Source organism: Lepidochelys kempii, chromosome 2 (assembly GCF_965140285.1).
Source record: "Lepidochelys kempii isolate rLepKem1 chromosome 2, rLepKem1.hap1, whole genome shotgun sequence".
Classification (NCBI taxonomy): Eukaryota; Metazoa; Chordata; order Testudines; family Cheloniidae; genus Lepidochelys; species Lepidochelys kempii.
Window position 1 is genome coordinate 182473151 of NC_136381.1, and position 22838 is coordinate 182495988.

At 38.0% G+C, this 22838-nt stretch overlaps 1 protein-coding gene across 11 annotated transcripts in view; it reads right to left on the reverse strand.

Moving 5' to 3' along the window:
- The window catches only part of BBS9 (Bardet-Biedl syndrome 9), a 437000-nt gene that overhangs the window by 84508 nt on the left and 329654 nt on the right, over positions 1 to 22838 (reverse strand). The window lies entirely within an intron of this gene.

A 22838-nucleotide genomic window follows, 5' to 3' on the forward strand; every position in this document is an offset into this window, starting at 1 on the left:
GTCTCTCAAACCTTTTTTTCATCAGACAGCTCAGCATTCAGGCAATACCACCTGAGCAGATGAAAGAACCCAGAAAATACTGCAAACATTGGTAAAATGGGAATATGACACAGATGTCTCTGTGTAGCTTTTAAGATCAGATGACGCCATGAGGTGAAACTCATTCTCAAGAATAGCAAAGAAACTACTTTCAACACATCCTTAATGCTTAGAAAAGAGCATTTCTACTGATGTGGTACTTCTCCCCACCCCACTAAAATGCTGATTTTAATATGAAAAAGTGTGAACCAGTTTACATTTTTTAACTTAACAGTTTGAAGCATTTATCATCAGTTGATTATAAACACGCTGATTACTAGGGTTGAAAGCCAGGCACATGGTTTTATTTCAGCCCAAAATGAAGAATAAAATCCAAGGTAAGTAAGAATGACACAAAGAGACCATCTAATAGTTTTCAGATGACCTTTCTGTGAAAGAGCTAGTACCATTTTCACTGACACTGGCCTACTGTTTACAGAGTTTTGTACTGAAACAAGCAGTTTCAGCATGCCATTTGTCATATTCTGACAAAATGGAAATATGGATTTTATTATGAATGAGGAAGATAATTAAAAAGTATCAAAATCTGATTAAGTGTTCTTGATCAAATTAGTAGCTTTCTGATCTTTCCCTTTCCTTTTCTTGCATTTGAAACATCTACACCAACTTCTTCAAACACAGTAATTCCAGTTACCAGAAATCCATTTAGTTTTCCAGCTGTGAATACAAAAATTATGGGAAGTGGCACTAATAATGCTAATTGCTTCAAATTTGTGTATAATAATGTTGCTTACTACCATTAAAAATGTAAATAAAAATATTGTTCTCTCTGCCCAGCACTGATAATAATGACAGGCACTTTCTAAATACCAATTAGACTCAACATGACTAATTCTGTAACTGATAGAAAATGACCTTGGCTTCAGTATTCCAATGCTAGCAGCACAACAAATATGAAGAGATGTCACCATTCTCTTCACTGAAATATATGTGGTATTCCACAGAAATGACTTCGATCATATTCTCACTTCTTACAGTGATTTTATGGTATTAATAGCCAATAATATACATTTAGCACAACATTTAGCCTAACAATTAAGTCAATGATCAACTACTGTGGAAAAAAAAAAAGAACAGTCACTTCTTTCTTAACAAAGTGTTTGGAATTGAAAACAAACCAAACCATGGTACAGTGAACTGTGACTCTGGCTTTAAACATATTAGCAAATATGTATCTCAGTCTCCCATTTCTCCCACATTTAATAAAGCACTGTATTATCCCCTTCCCTTTGCCGGTAGGTGGAACTTGAAAGCCAATTGTTCTGATGAGATATACTTGTAACCAGGCAGCACTCAAGGAGTTAACTTGTCTTCCACAAAGGCGAAGAGTTTTGCTGACCCAGTGAGAGATGGGCTGAACAAAATTCAATTCTGTTGCAGTCAACAGGAAAGTAGGAAGGAAAATAGGATTTAACAAACAAAGCATAAAAAGCCCACAGCAGGAAATCATTATTTGGGCAATTGTTCACTTTGTTAAGAGACTGGACTATATTAATATCTATCAGGGCACACTGCTGTGTTTTTGGTTCCTCTTTAGTACCACGTCTAGTCTAATTATTTACAAGGTGGTCATACTGGCTGGAGAATTTTGCCATTGTGTGGGATTTCCGAGGAATACATATGCCACTGATGCATAGTTTGGCACTAGCTTATTCTGGTTAAAGTTGAGTGGGTTGGCCAAAATTGAATCAATACTACAGGAAGCTCAGAATGCCAACAGAAGTGGTTTACAGAAATAGTTCACTGACCATTACATCTGCAATGGATTAAGCATTTAAATGGTTCGGTTTATAATATAGATATACGTAAATAAATGCACCCATATATTTTGATAATATATTTGCAGTTAAAAACCTTATAGGAATTCACATTGCATTATTTCACATGACCATTGAAAATATTTGTTTTTTAATGTTTTACCAGACTTGTTTTAAAAATAATGTAGGTTTGACATTTCATCTAATATAACAGATGTTTAGAAAGGAAAATTTTACAAACTGCTAGAGCAGTTTGACATCCTAAACACTATTATGACAGCCAGAAATTAAATAATCTGGAGGAGGAGGAAAAGGATGACAAGTCATTACCAAGGTATTGCCTGCACAGTTTGTATCAGAGCAATTTTTTAACCTCCATTACCACAAATACTGTCATAAAAGAAACAGCACATGGTACTTATTTTAATACCTGTTTATATTGTAGCTCCAATTTTTTCAGGGGGAAAAAATATTTATATGGCGGGCTGCGTTAAATAAAACTCTTTCAAGCTGCTTAAGCATTTGGGATATTGAGATGGATTAATGGTCAGAGTACAAGTGATGTAGTAAAAAAGGCTTATGGTATCGCTGTGTTCCACAATTTATCACAGTCTATAGCCTCAGCTGGTATAGAAACAGAAAATATGGATGGCACCCGACACTGTCCCAATGCACATCTCTCTCTGACCTGTCACTGCATCTCATTTCTCATCTCTTGTGGGGTTTATTAGGATTATCTCCCTTTAACCAGTGTAGAATTGTACATTTTCTATAGTACACAGGGAGCCTGATACCCAGTTACTCAGAGTTGTAAACTGGAAGAAGCCCCATGTGTGCAGCCAACTGGTGAAAAATGCACCAGATGGACAGAAGCTAGCATTTTCCTCCTGACTCACTAACCCCTCTCCCTAAAACTCTGACTCTTCCATAAATATCTGGTCATCTGTCACATCTACAGTGCTGAATAGTGCTAACATTTACCAACATGAGCAGCATGGTTTTCTTCTCTCATGGAGTAAGCTGTGACCATTTTTCACGCCCAATATTTGGCAATGTTCTAAAACCTCTCTAGATGTGCTCTAAGGTGAAATTCAAGGCTCTCCAAAGCACTTAAGCTCCACATGCAGACTGTGTAGGGATCAGCTAGTGAAGGAGCCATGCAGGATGTCTCTGCGCTCTCTTATTTTCTGTAGGAAGCTGCCTGAGCTGGCCTCACGTAGTGCCATTTAGAAAGTCACAAATGGGGTTGCCTAAGACCTCAGATTTAACTTTATGTAGATGCAGTGGCCTCAGGATCCTGCACAACTAGCATATAGGGACTGAACTGGTTGTTTCAGCCCAATCACAGCCAAAAGGTCTATACACAGTAAAGTGTATAGTGTTTACTTTATGTGCCTAAAAAGGATGGAGGATTGAGATAACCCTACGGGTTTGCAAACCTTTGAATTCAGGCAGTGCCAGAATTTCAAAACTTGATAGTTATTCCATCCAACATCACAACTTGAATAAAATTCTGTACCCAGTAACATCATGTAATAATTCTACTTAGCCTGACTCTCCTCTCATTTACCGCTGTTTCACATGGGTCTAACTACAGTGATTTCCATGCAGTTACTCTTCATTTACATTGGTGTAAGTGAGTGAAGACCCAGGCCCAATGACATTATTTTGGATTTATGCTGGTGACACTGAAAGCAGAATTTCTCCCATTGTGTAAGGATGGAAAACCGAAGGTGACCTTTTCATATTACATCTTTACTGATGGTCTCTTCTGTACACAGTAGTTCAATTATAAAACTAAAAACTTGATACCAATGTTATTTTTATACAACCTTGCAATTTATTTGTTTAATAGGGTAATCTTATGGGTAAATTACAGAGCATTAAATATGTGATCTGTATAGATTATTACTGAGGACAACTGCCAAGATTTACCCCAACTATAAATACTCTCCTTTCAGGTAATGTGCTGTAGACACTTGTAAAATAATACAGTCTCATTTGTACAGTGAATTCTGCTGACAGAAAAAGTGACATTACAGTTGAGAGGATTTTGAAGGACAGAGGAACTCAAGACGGTAACTGCAAATTTTGTTCAGTCAGGAATCAAGTACCAAAGTTGTCTCTGGTGTAACTGCATTGCAGTTATATCGGGGGTGACTTTGATCCAACCTATTTTAAATTTTATGTAGCAAGAAAAATATTCATTCTAACTTTTAAAAGGGAACACATCAAAGTGCCACAGGCAAAAATCAAGCCTTGCTGTGGGAAAGAATGCTCTTCTGGTTAAGGTACTAGATTTATACCCCTGCTGTAGATTTGCATCCTGACTTGCAGTGCGGTAAAGTCTGGTGTAGACAAGTCCTTAGATTTGTGTATACCTGGAAGGGAGAGTGGAAGTTAACCATTTTTGTACATTATTTACGCCATTGCAGATTCTGGTCCCACTTATGTTTGCCAACCTAAATAAATATTTCAAAACAATGAAAAACACAGCAAGTTAAATCATAATTTCTGAGCTGTGGAAATAGCTGTTGAAAACAAAAATATTAATACAGTGACCTATAGTGAGGATATTACTATGAATTATAAAAATGCTAACCTCTGGCATCCTAATTAGCTATGATCCTGTGATACCTTCTCAACACTTAGCATGTCCTTTCTTTCACTCAGAGTACAGAATCTATTTATCTTGTCTCATAATTTACAGCAAGATTTACTAGTATTTATCATTTAAAATGTCTTTCCATTAACTTATTGGCTCTCGGTATAGGTTTATTTTAACTACTGACAATTATACTTTAATAGTGTTTGGTTCAGAAAACAAAACAACAGGTACTTCAGAATGAGGAGATATTGCCATTAAAAACATAAACATATAGAAAAAAAAGACATTTGTTGTTGCTTCTGCTACTGCCCAAGGACATCCACATTCTCTATTGCAGGTGCTATTAAAACTTCACTACTCTGAGCATTATAACCTTAGCTGCCCCCCAACCCGCATGTCATACACATACACATTAATGAGTCCATCTATCCTACATCACCGGTACTATAATCATTCTGCTCTACATACACGCACTATAATCCTTGTCCTAGGCATATAAACACTAGGGACCTTTTTCTCCCAGACCGCATGCAATTTGTCATCTCTTTACCAAACATATGCTGTAATCAATCTCTTCTTGTACTCATGGCACAGAAAACTTTCTCTTCCTTTTCTGACACACAAGGCATTTAATCCCTTTCTATTGCTTTCTTTTAAATTGCAAGAACCATCATGCTATTCCTCATACGCCTCAAACACCATTTTCACATATTTTTCCACTAAAAGACTTAGCATTGTAAGACTTTTTTGAAGTTTTACAGGGGGGGACCTCTCCAGCATTAACAGTCTTGCTTTATTTTGTCTGCTCTTAATCCCACCTTTTTACCATACCCATGAATCCTTTCCTTCTACCAACACTGAAGACATTTGAACAATGAATTGTTTTAATGCTTATCATAGTGAAAAATAATAATTGCACACAACAAATTTCCATGTCAGATTCACTGAAATATTTCCACTGTGAGTAATGTTCTATGGGTTTCTTCTGGGATGGCAGCCTTTATGAAATGTATCTGCATGTCCAATTTGTCTGCAAAATAGAGTTGAAGGCCAGGCGGAACCACTAGATCACATAGTCTGATCTTCTGAATATCACAGACAGACAACCAATACCACCCAGCATCTGCACACTAAACCCAAAAATCAAAATTAAACCAAATTTTACAGCCCACAGGAATCTGGACCATTCTGTGCCACAGGGAGGGAAAAGGAGGGATTGAGATGCACCAGTGCTTGAGGCCCCTGCAACAGCAGGAAAAAAATAGATGCAAAACTAGAAAAAAATCTAAATCAAAATGCAGGGAGCTGAAGCATTTACATGAAATACGCCATGTCATGCCAGCCACAATGCTAACTGTCTTTGATCTTTCTGAACTTCTGAATCATATGTGACTAAAGCATCCTTTACCAAGAATTTCGGCCTTCTGAGTTAATGAAAATCCAGCATGCACAATTTATGGAAGCAAGGAACCAAACATTAAAAAAAAAGTCATAAAAAAGCCACAGGAGCCTCTAATGGGAGAGCCCTCACCATCCGGATGAATCTATTAGTTCATATTTTTCTGGCAGATTTATTAGGTTTCATTTGAATTTCTTTGTCTTTGCACTAGTGTTTGTACAGAAACTCTTAGGAGTAAGAATGTAAAGAACAAAATGAATCAGCGCTGTGAATGCAAACCCAATGAGTGACCCCAGTAATAATGAGGCGGCTATGGAAGACCCCACTTTCTCATTAAGCTAATATCAGCCTTATTTCTCAAACCAAAAAGCACTGAAATATAATAGCACTTTCACAAAGATTGATTATGAAGAATTTTTAACCCTTTTTTTGCTGTGCAGCGTGACTTCCTTTGAAGTGCTGGAGTTCCATGGAGAGAGTTGCCACCTTCTTCATTTGCAGGCAAAAGGGAGAGACTGAAGAAGCAGTGAAAATGGACACCCGTGGATTAGATCCTGAACCACTGAAGTTAATGGGAACTTTGCCACTGACACAGACCTTTTAAAAGTTCCTGAGGACATGGGTCTTTTGCATCATTTCATCTCCACCAGTGCTGGCAACCTGGAAAGAGCTAATCTAGACAGGCTACCAGCTGCTGTCATAACTGTAATCACTATGTCATCTGAGGGCTAGTCTTCACTACAGAGGTAACTCCAGTTATTACTTGAGTGTTTCCCCTAACTTGAATGCTGCCTACACACAAAAATGCTTAGCTCCGGTGGTGCTTTTAATTCAAGTTGGCTGGCCTGCCACAACTTGAGTTTGAACAACTCACTGACGGCTAACACAACCACGTTGTATAGCTGGAGTGTTATTTTTCAGTATAGCCACTCCTCCCACCCAAGCTAGGCTAACTTGAGAGGAGTTAACTCAAGTGTCGATAACTTGAGTTGTGCTTTAGAAATAGATGTCCCATCTATGCAGTCCTACACCCTCACCTCCTAAAATCATTAATATGGTTTAAAATTCCTTGTGGGCATCGAGATCCCTTGGTGAAAAGAAAGTTGTCAGTTCTAACATTTTAAGATCTTATAAGTCAGGAACAGAAAAGCCCTATTAGTTTACAGAAAATTCATTATGGTAAGGTATCCATTGGTAGTCATTAATGAGGTAGCTTTCTGGATTGCATGTGAAACTTGTAGAAATCATCACATATTATATATCCAGAAACAATCTTTTCTGTGCCTTTTCTTCCAGTTAGCCTTTCTTCAATTCCTCCTAGACTGTGGTAGGTCTCCCCAAGGGTTACAGAGAAAACAAGCAAAGGGAAGAAATGCGGATTCCTTACCACAGCAGCACTCTTTCTTTCCCAAGCATAGCTCCCTTGGTGAGTCATTCTCCTACTTGAAAACATATTAATATCAAAACCTATTTCTTCAGAGGTCAATCATAATGGATTGATCAGTTTAGTTTAAGGAAGAAATATACACCAGAAGGTGACCCAAAGGAAGCAAAATGGGCTTTTAAACGTAAATAATTTTCCTAGCCTAGCCAATGAAAAAGAGAATTCACAAGGGACTTGAGACACAAGGTATAATGCCCATTCTTTTACATGTATTTCTACATGTAATTTTCTACCTACTAAAAGGAAAAAGAAATGATATAAAAACATTTTAAAACCTTGATTATTGCCATGCATATGGTCTCTTCAATGTCATTACAAGTCAGCATTTAAGGTTATTATGGTTTTCATTATTTCTCAAATGAATTCCTCAACCACCTCTCAAATTCACACTGATTTCTGGCCAGTTAAAAACCAGGCAGTATATAAGTAGTCTGTTTGTATAACAGCTAACTACTGTAAAATGCCCCACTGACAATAGACTGGATAGCTAAAATGGACTAGACATGGGCGATAGCACTTTTCCCCTCCAGGTGATTGGTTCAAATCTGACCTTGGTTGGTAGCGTCTTAACTTTGGGTGTTCAGTGACCTATTCAAATGACTTTGGTAGCCTCAGTCTACAATCCCAGTGGACAAGTAACCACATCACAACAATACTGTCTTATTGTTGTGCTAAGGAATTTAACAGAAAATAGGAACTTCTCTCAGGGCTTTTTAGACCATTTTATAGAATTTAATAGAAAATTATATTCTGGACTTAGATTTCTATGGGATGATTCAACCTTCCCACCTCCTAAAAATGTACATTGAGCTCTACTGCATTCTATAGAAATTGTTCTAAAAACAGACATGAGCGTATTCAATTTCTATTTAACTTTAATGGTATGTGTCCTATTAAATTATACAGAACTTTGCTAACACGACTACCAAAACTGCACCCTTCTTGGCAATCTTAGATGCCGTCCAGGCCATGCTCAATATACAGTGGTGGGGTAATATGGAAAAATGTGTACTACTGCTGTGTCTGAATTTTTCATCTTCTTTGGAATGTCCCACAGAATTGAATAGATATTAAACTAATAGGGGTTGCATAGAGACTATTCTAAAAACCTACACAAATTAATAAAGAATGAGATCCTTTGTTATTTTTAAAAATCATTTGTAGAGAATTTTATGGCAGAGAAAGAATTTTATATTAAATTCTATAAGAGACTTCAAGAAAACTATAGAAATGTAGTCATTTTCTATTAAAATTGAGCACATGCTTCAGAGCTTTCCCAAATCACTGCCTAGGTTGTGTCAAAAGAAAGAAGCAAAAATCTGTTCTATATACAAACTGCACTGCACACTATGCTTATTTTCTCTAAAAATAAAGTGCAATTCTTTTCAGATTATTCTTTTTCACAGTGATCAGGAAGCAACTCAGACACTGCTCATTTCCACTCAGAAGTAGTCATGACTAGAGATTAATCCAAACTGCAACATTTGGATGTGGATGTGTGGAAGTTGGTTAGCTAATTAATGACACAGGTTAGCAACAAAATTTGGATACAGATCCAAACGCAAAATGCCCAAATCTGTAAATCTTGCTCACTTTGAATAGTAACTTTGGTGTTGATCTGCAAACACTTATGTGGGCAAATTTATGAAAAATTTTCAAAAGTATTCAGTGGTGGCCTAAATGTGCTCCCATTGAAATCAATTGACTTACCATTAACTTTGATCAGAGCAGAGTTAGGCCAACACCAAGCACTTTTAAAAATCCCATCCGAAGTATTTCTTGGACTGGAGGCTCTCTCTACAAGATGGTCCACTAAGATAACAGTAGTACTTGCAAAGTAAGATATTACTCGATGTAAGGGTAACAGAACTGGGTGTAAAGTTTTGAGGTGTTGAACAGCCTGCAAACAAAAACAGCAACAAAACATAATCCAACACAAAGTGCTTTCAATGAACTTCCTTTTAATTTCCAATCTTTATTGTACAGTAAAACTGCGTTTCAGTGAAAACAGATAACCTCATTAAGTCTGTGTCTACTTCACTATTTTTTCCTCATTGCAGATTTTTAATAGCAAAAGGAGAAACAATCCATTAAATTTTTACAAGTTTTTATTAAAGTTCTTCTAAAAGATGAATTTTATTACACAGGACTGTGTAGTACACTGAGTATCATTTTATTTGAAGATTCACCAACTATCACACAGTATCCTTCATGAAATAGTAATTTGGAATATCATGTATGTGTTAAGTTACCATCTTTCTGGGAGCATTCTCTCATCAGCTTTTCTCCAGACAAAATAGATTTCTGACATATTCTAAAAAGTGCAGTGTTGTTGTAGGCATGTTGGTCCCAGGATATTACAGAGACAAGGTGGATGAGGTAATATCTTTTATTGGACCAACTTCTGTTGGTGAGAGAGATGAGCTTTTGAGCTTACACAGAGCTCTTTAAAAGATATTACCTCACTCACTTTGTCCGTCTAAGATTCTGGGTGAGTTTACAGCAAATAAAAGGAATAATACCTTTTGAAATCTGTCTGATTTTCCCTCCCTTTTATGCCTACTACACTGCCCAAATACACAGAAGCATTAATTAAGCTGTCACTGTACAAACTATTCGTAAGTGTAAGTCCTGGACCTAACTAGCACCACCCTCTTCTTGACAGAAATCATTGCAGCATTTTCACAATGTCTACTATCATTGAAGATTTCAAAAGAAATGAAAAGGTTTCAGTGAAGAGCTATTGTCTGTAAAAGAGAGCACACTTGCAGAGCTACAAGCAAATTTTACAAGGATTTTCATTTTCATTGAGGGGGTCAGTTCAGTTAACCCTTTATCAATAAAGCTTCCCAACAGGAATAAATCAGTTTTCCCATTTAGATGATTCTTAGTTTATCCATCCCCCATACTTCATTGCTGTTGAAAAACTGAGCTTGCACTGCTGACTTGAATCTTAGGTCTCTGCTAATTTACTTGTCCTTTTTAAAGATTTCTCATATAGTAACAACGCCCAAAATATAGAACAGTCAGGGAAACACATGTGAAAACATGTAATTATAAATATTCACTGCTTTCATACAGAGACCAGGACTTGAAATTTAATACTGTGTCAGCGGACTGTTTCAAAACTAAATTTACACACACTTTCATGATATGTAACCTCTGTTGTCTCACCCTTATATACTTTCATTTTCAAAGCAGAAACCAGAGCAATGAGAGGTTGGCCCCAGTTTCTTAAAATCAAGGCACTGGGCCAAATCTATCCCTGATGTAACTCCACAATTTGGTCCTTGGTGTTTTTCCCTGGGGAAAACACTTTTCCAAAATATAAAATTTAATCCATATCCTTCCCAGTCTGTGAATTCCTGTAGGACATTTAAACTCTTGCTTATACTATATTCCCTGCAATTAATGGAACTTAACACTAAGTCTCTGTCTACACTGGAGTTTTACTAGTATTAGAAAACCATTTTAAGGTGTATGTTTAAAAGCACAGGCTTACCATAATTTGCAAACTCAGTGGTGACTTGGTGAAACCATTTTTAAAAAGTACTGAAAAATTGCTCTCAGACACTGCTGGTGATGTGGAAGGAGATGGTGGCAGAGAAGGAGAAACAACTGACTAAGTGAGGAGAGATTGGGTGGGGCACAAAAGGCATCTGACTGTGGTTCACATTCAGATCAATTACAAATCTCCCATTAGGTTCAATGGTGAATAATCAGGCCCCATGTGACTAGATGATGATTCAGGAAAGCATCTTTATTAAGTAAAGCCTTTAGGCATTTGCTTAAGTCAATGAGACTTCAGTACATACCTAAGTGCTTTACTGAATATTGCTGGTCCTAAGTATGTACAGAGCTAAAGAAAAGTTACATATGAGCATACATGTTTTCCTGAATCAGGCCTCGGGGAGGGAAAACATCAGCTGAGGAAAGAAAAGTGACTTTCAGTGTGAAGGAAAACAGTAATCTAATCAAGCTCATGACTGTAACTGACTTTCTGGAAGAAAAGCTTAGTTCTGGAGCAATTCAGACAAACGTAGGCTTGGCCTTAAATAAATTTCAATTTTAACGATTGTTTTAAAGCCTTTAAAGCCTTGCCTTTTCTATACCTAAATGACAGAGTGATGAACGGGAAAGGTAAAGATTGCTCCATTTCAAGTCGCAATCTGAACATGGTTGTGTTTTGAATGCAGCCTCCTGCAAGATGAATGCTCTGAGGCCAGACAAGACACCAACCAATGCATGCCTTCTCTGGCTAGAAAGGCAGCTATTTATTCCAAGATGCAAAGAATAAAACAAATGAATCCAGGACACGATTTCCAATCTGGAAACCAAACTGAATCACTTGATAGACTGGACTGACACAGTAAAAAAAAAAAATGGACAGATCAGAAACTTTGTATGACTGGGGAAAAGAAAATGTCTGCATTCACAGTCCTAAAATAAAAGGAGTACTTGTGGCACCTTAGAGACTAACCAATTTATTTGAGCATAAGCTTTCGTGAGCTACAGCTCACTTCATCTGTGAGCTGTAGCTCACGAAAGCTTATGCTCAAATAAATTGGTTAGTCTCTAAGATGCCACAAGTACTGAGCTGTAGCTCACGAAAGCTTATGCTCAAATAAATTGGTTAGTCTCTAAGGTGCCACAAGTACTCCTTTTCTTTTAGCGAATACAGACTAACACGGCTGTTACTCTGAGTCCTAAAATAGTTATAAAAAACAGGTAACGTTAATTAGATAGCAATGTTAGAGTACCAAGTCTGGGCAAACTGTATAAGAACTCTGGGCCTTCCATCTGGAGCAGAAGACAAGGATTTAGCTGAGTTTTTTTAAAAATTGTGCCTAACTTTAACCCTGGATAAAAGAGTGGGTTCAAATCTACATCAAAAGGCCCTACCAAATATACCGTACATTTTGAATCTCATCATAATACCACTCAACTCCCTATAATCACTCGCAGCATCTTTTAATCTAGGAATAGAAAGAGGGTCTTAGAAGACGGGAGTTGAGAGAGACAGGCACTAGGCAAAGAGAATCAGATTTTAATCTCTCATGATATAGGTACCTTGACCCACGCTAAAAGAAGGCAGTTGGTACCAATTAAAGATCCTTCCTACAGGAAAAAATGGAAACAGCTTTTCTATATGCATCAAAAATGCAGATTTATCATCAGAGTTGACAATATTTTTCTTTACCTGAGTTTGCGTGTGGATTCCATGTGAAAACATATGTTAGCCAAGGTTTGCCGAAATGATAACAGATTGCAGGAAAACTTTTTGGCGAACATGGCCTTAAATTTCAGCTTTTTAACTGAAGGATTTGCTTCACTCTATATATATAGAGGAGAGGGTATGGTTTAATTAGTCTGTGCATAGTGCTAGGAATCCACAAGACCAGAGTTCTAACAGCAGCTTTGCCAGAGATTCCCTTTGCAGCCCTAGGCAAGTTGCTTAACCTCTCTGGTGACTATCCTAATCGGGGAGGCCAAACTTACTGACCCTTGAAGCTGCATATGACAATCTTCACAAGTTCTAGAGCCGGGACTTGGGGCTTCAGCCCTGATCCTTGAAGCTTGCCTGGGCAGATGTGCCCCATGGGGCTGAAGCCCTGAGACCCCCCTCCCTGCTGGGCAGAAGCGTGGGGGGGACGGGGATGTGGGGGTCATGTCCCCCCCCCGATTTTTTGCCAGGCTTTGCTGGCCCCACTCAGTCTCATGGTGCCACTGGGCCCCCTCCCTACACAGCAGCTGATAAAGTCAGCAAGCTAGGAGCTGCAGCCATGGAGATAGGCATGGGCAAACAGCTGGGAGCTGCAGGGAGAGCTGCTGCTTTTGCTGCTGCCTCTCCCTGTGGAGCTAAAGCAGTGACCAATCCCTGCAACTCCCAGCTGTTTGCCGCTGCCTCTCCACAGGCAGCTAACACCTGGGAGCTGCAGGGAGGGGCCGCTGAGGGTAAGAGGGGGGCCATGACTCAACCTTGAAATTGTGCCCCTCCACTCTCAGCAGGCACCAGTCATCTCTGGCAGAAGTCCTTCACCCCACTAACCTGATGGAGGGCAGAAGCCCAGAGCTCCTCCCCCACTCTGGTAGGCGGAGAATGGGGTAGGGGTCATAAGGGGCTCCGTGAGCCATACTTTAACTGTAAAAGAGCTGCATGCAGCTGGCGAGCTGCGATTTGGCTATCCCGGTATAGATACTTCACAGCACTATTTTGAAAATCAGTTAGATAAGGCCCATAAAGAGTTTTGAATATGAATAGTGTTATAGTGAATAATATTATTAGAGAAACCCTTTCTCATCCTCAGTGAAAGGTGGGAGGGGGGGCAGGCCAGGACATACAGAGTGACTGTTGTTTTTTTTAATTCGGAGCAATGTCAAATTGTTGGGATTTTTAAAATTTACTACTAAGTAACGGAAGCAAACTGAGCAATGCAACCAGTGGTTACCATTGTTTATGGGGGCTTAAGGTCTGATTTGGACTTGTATTTTATCAATGTTAAGAGTCATAAATAAAATCAAATATTTCCATTCAGCTGCAGATGTTGCAAATAGCTGCAGTAATGGCAGCTTAAGGCAGGATTTTGAAATAATCTTCTGAATAGAAAATTCTAAGCAAAGCTCCTCTCTTTGATATTATTGTGCTGCACAAAAGTAAGAACTACATTAAATCTGACAGCTGTAAATATTTGGTCATCCCTAAAAATGCAGGAATTGAATAAATGCTGTACAAAGAGGAATTGCACTTTAGAGGGGGAAAACAATTAGGTATCAGCTTTTATATCTGATGTTAAGGTTACTCTGCTTGCTCTGCTGATGCCCTGATTACTACTCAGGACATGTATTAGGCACTTCAAGGGCCTTAATGGGCTTTGCATCAGGCCCTTAGTCTGTTCTCATGACTAAATGCTACATAAAAGATCCTGAACCACACAACAAATCCAAGCTCAGAAAGAGCTTCAGTTCATTTTTAATGGCTTGATTTATCCTGATGGGTGTGAGGTATATAAGCAATTCCCCATGATTTCATTAGGAGCTGTGAGTGCTCAGCAACTCTCAGGATCAAGCCATAAGTCATTGGAATGGGCTAATGACCTGGCAGTTTCAACACAGTATCAAAGCATATGACTCTGCATATCATATAGAAGGCTGTCACCACATGAGGCTAACGTGATTCATGATGCAAAGATTCAGAAAAGACTTTGAACCTTTTGCTCTTTAGATTGGATTTTTCTGGGTACTTGAGCATCAGCCCTATTATGTACTTGCTTCTGCTGTCTAAATTGCCAAAAAGAACCTAGACCATCAGGCAATCCTCAACCAAGTTTACAGAGCATCTGAGGAATCAGAAACTACACAGTCATCTGTTAACAGCATTTTAAGTGACTTTTCATTTTGGATAGCTGATGTGAATATGAATGTTAATGGACTACATGGGTTGTGGTACAGTGCAGTCTATTAATGCAAAGGCCAGGCAAAACACAGGTACCATTCATGCCAAATACCTCACTCTCCATCACTTTAACTTAGGTCTTTGGCAGAGGAAAGACTCATGCTTGAATACGACCATAAGAACGTAAGAACAGCCATACTGGGTCAGACCAATGGTCCATCTAGCCCAGTATCCTGTTTTCTGACAGTGGTCAATGCCAGGTGCCCCAGAGGGAATGAAGAGAACAGAATCATCAAGTTATCCATCCCCTGTCGCCTATTCCCAGCTTCTGGCAAACAGAGGCTAAGGACATTTCAGAGCATGGTTTTACATCCAAAACTATGCACAAAAGGAGTTCGGCACTGAGAGTCTCACACTTGTGCACTAGCTCTCTTTCTCTCACTCTGGCAAAAATGAGTCAGAGAGAGTGTGACTTTTTAGCCTAGTGGTTAGAGCACTGACCCGGGAGGTGGGAGACCCAAGACCCTGTCCCCCGATAGAATGACTTTAATTATTTGTCCAGAGTGCAACTGCTTCAACAGGAGAGACTACCCCAAATCAGAGTATCCCATAGCTCAATGGTTAAAGCACTCACCTGAGAGGTGGCAGATCCCTGTTCAAATGCCTTCTTCCTTTCAGGGAGAGGGGGATTTGAACTGGGGTCTCCCACATCCCAAGTGAGTACCCTAGCCACTGGGCAAAAAGTTATGAGTAAGGCCCTCTGACCATGGCTACCAGATCAGGCCATGCCACGTGTGACTTAGGTGGCCAAATGCTTATCTTCCCCTGATTGGTGAATCACTTTGGGGCTTGGTGGGATATAGGCATTCAGGTACCTAGAAGGAGGCAGTATTGCACATGCTCAGAAGCAGAAACACAGGCACTTAAAGAACTTCTGCAGCAAAAATTTAGATGTTGAGTGAGTTTAAGCATCTCTGGGGTTCAGTGGGAGTTTTGTACATTGCAGAGGTCCCAAAAATGGGATTTAGGTGCCTAAAACTGGGACTTAGGCATCTAATTCCTTTTGATAATGCAAGCCTCAGTTCATCTACTATTTCAGGTTTTGGCTCTCAGAATTCCAAAACAAAATAGCATCTTCAAGAATCTTTTAATTTAAAAATTAAAAGAAGACTTAAAAGTACATTTTTCCAGTTTTTTAAATATTCTTACGCATGGAAGTACAACGCAAATTAAAATTAACACAAATACTGGTTGCATGCAAAATGAGTCTCTTATGGAAATAAATGTTAAATATGATTGTTTTCAAAGTCATTTTGAGTTATGAAATTTGTCATTTTGAGTTAAAATGAGTTAATCTTAAAAAGAGATCTGAGAATTGGATACAATTTCATTGTTAATTTGATAGTCAGATTTTCTTTTCCCAAACTAACATGTACATTTTCCAGCAAAACCGCCTCTTTCAGGTTTCTCAGGCGTGGCACCCAAAAATGGAGGCACTCAAAATTACTTGTTACTTTAGATTGAAGTCATTTACTTATTACTTTGGTTGAATTCATGTGGAGGAGACATTTCTTTCAGAACACAGCAGAGGAAGTGATAGGATATCTAGATCCCCAAATAATTTTCTTCTCTGGAAGGGATAAACTACACAATTTTTATAATCAGCTTCCGAAGACCATGAACCAGATTCTGCCACCTAGCCCCCTGATATCAATGGCAAAACTCCAACTGACTGCAAAGGGACAGCATTTCACTCATAGAGTAATACCTTACTCCATGACCAGTCCCACCGCAATTAATTTAACAAGGTACTACTTAAAAAGAATACAGATGGTAGAAACTGGTCCAAACAGCTATTTTTGATCCTCAAGGAACTGTCACTATTTTATTTATTCAATGTATTGATTTATCATTTAAAGTTTGTTATTTGAGGACGTGAAATCATGTGAGGGAGGTAGCATGATCTACTCATTGGTTCTAACAAGGCATCAAGGAGTTGTCCTGTTACATGGGTTCTAGTCCTGTCTCTGCCATTGACTTTGTGTGAACTTGCAGAAGTCACTTAAATTTTGTATCTCAGTTCCTCCTTTTGTAAAATGAGAGCAGTATAACTTACCCATCTTTGTAAATCTTTGAGTTCTCTGGAGGAAAGGCACAATATAAGTAGGCTTGGCAGAATTCAATTTTTAATTTTTTTACAATTTCAATGGGTAATATTGATGTTTATTTTTAAGCATTTTTCCTAATCTTTATCTATTTAAATTTTTACAGTTCCAGGAAATTATGGGTATTAAGCATTTTTTTCTGTTTTTATCAATATACATTTTCACAGTTGCAGGAAACTATGAGGGGAGGGCAGACAATAATTATTTAATGGGAGTAGATTTAAAGTTGAGGCTTTATAACCGTTCAAACACAAATTTTCAACTTCACATGTCAAAATACACAAATGAAATATCCTTAATCTCTCATAAACTCCAAAGCAGCATTTTGTTTACTTTTCCTCTCTGTAAATTTTGGTTATTATTAATGGAAATATTTTTCGTCGGTTTGTGTGTGTATGGTAAAACTGACATTTACCGACATTTACTGATAAAAATCTAATCCTTCCAAACCTAAATCAAAGTGCAACCTTTTGTTATTTATTAAGGGAGCTATGTACCACAGGCCCTCTCACTGTTATTTGCCCCCCTTTTCCTTTAAATCTATCATGAGAATTATTGATTAATAACCACATCACCTTCAGGCTGAAATATAAAATCAATATAAATATGCCTACGTCCTACAAATCAGCTGTCCTAAGCAGTGTGTTACCTAATTTTAGCTATTTAGCTTAATGCACCTCCACTTTAGTAGTTTTTAGTTGTCTAAGTGGATACACTTACCTTGACCAGTAATAATTCTTGTGGGTGGCATGTTGGTGTAAGTGCTGAGGTGCTCTTAGTTGTTGTTTATGAACTGCTCAGAAGTCATTACAAAGATCAACTCCCTCTTCTTTATATTCCAAAACTTGCAAACTCAATGCAGATTTCCAGCCCAAATGCTAGGACTAAAAACTGAACTATTGTCTTAAACTGCGGGCTATTTATAGTAGCTCCATAGGGCAGCTGAACAAGGAAACTGCATCAACCAGGGCAATACTTGACAGATCACTCATGAAAACATCAGAGACTGACTGCTTTCAACAATAACATAAAGACTGGTTTCAGAGTAGCAGCCACACATTCATTCAAAGGGTTTGTTATTAGGATTACTGTTACTCTGAATAAAGAGTGTGAGCTACTGTTTATGGTTATTCCGTACAAACAGCAAAGATCAAAAAAGGTGCAGTGTTAACATTTACTTTAGCTAGCTAAGATAGGTGATTAAAGATCCGCTCTTTGCAGATAATAAAGGCAAAGCATGTTCAGAGACTGATGAGAACAGGTGTTGGAAAAAAACATGCTAAATTTTAAGAGAAACAAAAGTCACCATCACCAGATGACACAGACATCCACAAAAACTGCTTTTGTCCATTTGCCAATTATTAATATCATTTTTGCATTGCTAGGAGTTGAAAGCCAGTACAGAAAAACATCTGCATATGTGCCTTTCTCAAGTACAACTCTTTCCATGTAGTTAATGAGTTTCATTCTAAAAGGTAGGTTGAAGGGATGAAGTGGGCCCTAATTGCGAATCTGGATCCAGACTGAAATTTCAAATCTCCTAAGACCAAAAGCAATGCAAGCATTTGTGAACACAGCAGAAACCTGGTGGAGAGCGTGGTATGTTTATCTATGTGATTATTAGACATTTGTTTTCTGTGAACTTTAAATGTAATGACTGCACTATCTACAGACAGAGGCACTATTTTATGGTCCGTTTAGTACAGACTGACACAGGTGTGCTCTCTTATGGAGACTTCCTATTTGTGCTCTTAATATCAAATATACTAGGATATAGTAGTGGTAATAAGCAACAAGTGCAGCACTGGTGGATTCCAAATGCTCAAAACCCCAAAATGGCTTGGGATCAGGAAATTCAGGGATTAGGTAGACTTTTTCAAACCCAATTGTTTGGCTCCTGTTATTTGCTAGAAGCATTCAGATCCTACTGACAACACAGAAGGTACTCAGCACATTGCTGGATCAGGCTATTAGCATACTTGGTAGTAGGGCTGCCAACCCCCCAGGATTGGCCTGGAGTCTCCAGGAATTAAAGATTCATTTTTAATTAAAGATTATGTCATGTGATGAAATCTCCAGGAATACATCCAACCAAAATTGGCAACCCTCCCTGGGAGGAAACAGATTTTTAAAGAAACAGAGATGGCTATGAGGACATTTTTTCTAAATTTTTATACAGTAACTCTGCAAACAGATGAGACCAAAAACAAAGCCAAGGAACATTTGGAACTTTGGGAAACTGAGTGTCACCACAATATCATTTGGGAAAGTATGCAATGAATTGACTGGCTGCCTTGCAAGTCTCAGTGCAGCTGATGATTTTAACAGGTGTCTTAACTACTTTTGCTGCCACACTTCCCATTGAACCAGCTCTGTTTTTACTCTTATGTGAAAAGCAATAAGCAGTGCAACACCCCCACCCCCAATCATTTAAACAATGTTGTCTTGGACACACTGCATAGTTAAATGGACTTTATTAGGACTTAATTGCTTTGGGTTATACCTAGAGAAAAATTATAGTTATAAACACAAAGAAAAAATATAAATGATTGGCTGAACTGGAATTCTGATGTCAGACTGCCATCAGACAGATCTATGAAAAACAGAGTGTTGAGTAGCAGCCTGATCATATCCAACATTAAAAAGGAAATTTATGGTACAAATTCCTTCTCACACTGCGTGAGATACTGTAGTTAGCTTTATATATACCTAGCTAGCTAGCTGTTTATGGTTTCATATACTAGTAGTATTCAGAGCTCTGGTGCATCCAAGGCACTTCAGATAGCACTGAAGATGTGTGAAATAAAGATTACCATCAAGCAAGAACAGAAATTAATTCTAGCTTCTTTTTTGTTTTGTTAGTCTACTTAAACTAAAAGTTTTGGTTCCAATTAACCACATGCCAGTGAAAGTTGCTACTGTACAAGAACATTAGTACTTGTATTACAGGAGCACCTAGATGCACCAGTCAGGGCCCAGTTGGGCTAAACCCTGCACACACACACAATAATAAAAAAAAAGACAGTTCCTGCACCAGGCCTTGATTCAGCAAAGCACTTCTGTATATGACTCATGTTAAGCACATGCCTAAGTTCCATTGGCTTCAGTTGCTTAAATGCTATGTTGAATAGGGAAGAACTGCTGAACTTAATCTCCCGAAGAGCCAGTCATGTAGTATCATGTCAGAAAGAAAATATATAATAGACTAGAAAGGTCTGACTTTTCCAGTAATTGATAGCTAGTAAAAAGTTATTTATTTTATACTGTTATTGTTTTTAACAGCTGAAGTAATGGTTGAAAACAAAACCCAAGACATCTCCTACGGCAGAAAAAATACCAGATGAACATCACACTTTATAGAAAATCTTGTTACAAGCCCTGAGAATGAGGCTGTAAAGATGACAACATTCAGTTCATTCAGGAATATCTCCAAATGGTAAGGTTTTATATTTTAAATTTTACAAAATGTGCAAATTTGTAAAATAAATACATAGAGACTGTGCCAAAATATGCACAACTCTTAATACTTTATGAAATGCATAATTATGAATTAGCTACCAGATGAGATTTAAAGAAAGTAGCATATAGTATACTATAAACAACTCCACAAAGAGGAACTGAGCAGTTTGAATTGGGAGAGTGAAGTGTCTCATATTTTCCTTATATAAAGGAATTCTTCCAATTTTCAAGGTTACATGTTCTTCAAATGGATTCAGTTCCAATATGGAAAGTCTAACGTGCTTTAGCAAATCTAGAGAGGTGTCTGATATCCACTTATTGAAGATTCATACAAACAGAATGTGGACTAGAAGGTATTCTGCATGATCACATCTACCTTTGCATGGGAGGATTAAATACTGCCTTTTTTAATTGTCAGTGCTGGGGAGATATCAAGGTCATAAGTGTTCATCTCTTCTCAACTTTTATGGAAACTTCCTTCCAAGAGAGAGAAAAAGAACACTAGATCCCAAGCCCCAGTTACTTGAGAACATCACCATTCACTACAGAAAGCAAGAATGAACTGCTGTGACATAGCATAGTCTTTCTACCATATTTAACTTTCTTCTCTCCTCCCCCAACTAACTTATGGAAACTCTTCTAAAACTTGACTTGATGACATAGGCACTCCGATTCCTTTATACAATTACTGAACATTAGATCTCCCTTTATGGCTCTTTAGCCCCCTCACATATAAATCTTGTATTTTACACCTAGACAATATGGATGCCCAAACTCTGCTCTACAATAATGTTAATAAAGAGATAGCCCACGCCTCAGGATCTACTTGAATTGCTTACCATATACTGATTCAACAATTCCCATTGAAGTTTTCCATTGACTTGAATGGGTTTTGGACTGGCCTCCAAATCTTCGCAACCAATAATCTAATGCTATTTTTTTTTTTTACTAAAACATGGAACCTACACACCAGTCAGATACAGTACATTGTTTCTTTTGAAATCTTTACTGCTGCTGGACAACCATCATGTAAGATGATTTGTTGAACACTGAAAACTCAAAACTCAAATATTACAAAGCTTCAAGTAACAGAAAAGGCCACAATTAAATAGCCTTATTCGCTATTGGCTACACAAGAAGTGTCTTGAGATCAGATCTTGAGGTTTAAAGTCAAATGCAATGCAAATCTTCTCTCACTGACACTTTCAGAGAAAGTAATTTAGCTGAGCAGATATTTATTTAACTTATGGGCAGCTGATTAAACACATTATAAATTTGTCAGTTTTGTCACAGAGACTGTTATTCTTGGTAATATAATTGTCAAGAATCATACATGCATGATATAGTCAAACTTCAGCTACACTGCTGCTTGCAGGAGGATAAAGTGTCAAGTGGTATTTTGACTACATAGCATTTCCTGTATACTCAGGAACAACAGATCTTTTCCCGATAAAGGACTACACATAGGAAAACACAGAATACTGGTAGAAATATGGCTTTATGAAGGAGTCAGACCTCTGAATCAGTATTTTTTCCTTTACATAGGACTTTGTATGTAGCACTGTTTCAAAGAGTGCTAAATATGAAACCAAGAAAGAGAATTTAAAAAATAACATTGTCTGTAAGGAAGGCAAAATTTGAATGTTTTGCCTCTACTACCTTTAAAAACCATAGAGATTGATCTAATTCCCATAGAAGTCAAAGGGAGTCTTTCTATTGAGTTGCACAGAAGCAGGCCCATTCCCAAACTGATGATTAACACAGTAATAGCAATGATGGAAGGAACTCCGCTGGTGGTGAACTTGTGCAAAATTATCTAGATTTTTTATTATTTTTGCTTGTTCCCCCAGTAGGACTTAACTTTTCCATAACAAGGAAGGATATTATTGTATGTAGCTACAATGTCATTTAGGGCTCCCTTCCAGACATGTCCATCTACTTTTCACAGAGGAAATCAACCACCAAAAATATTCAGTCTGAAACAGTGCCATGTGAGAAAACACTCCATATTCAAAAAAATGTGAAATATCAGTTTTGCTCATCAATTGCATTTTAATAGTTTTATGACAAACCACATTTTGAAGTTGTGTACACACTAGCTGGCAAGAAGCTGACCATAACTCATCAAGAAAAACATAAAAATGCCTAAACACTCAACTGATTCTCAGCAGCTGTATTTAAAAAATAAACCAGCACTGCAGCTGCTCAAATTAAAATTAAATGCTGATATTTTAAAAACTATGTAGTACTTGGAAAATCATTATGAAACAGAACAAGGCAGAGCACAGCAATGGAAAACAGGCTGCAATGACTGCATGTGGATCTCACCTTTTCACATATTTTCCTAGACAGTTCTTGCTGCCTGCTCCTCCCAAAACTCCTTCTCTTTAACGTCTCATTTGTTTCCTTCTCTGTTTCATGTCTTCTTGAGAAGTTCCCCCAGACTTGGAATTCCCTCTCATTTCTTGTGGCCCAGTCAACCTCCGTCTCTTAATTCAAATCCTTCCCTCAAAC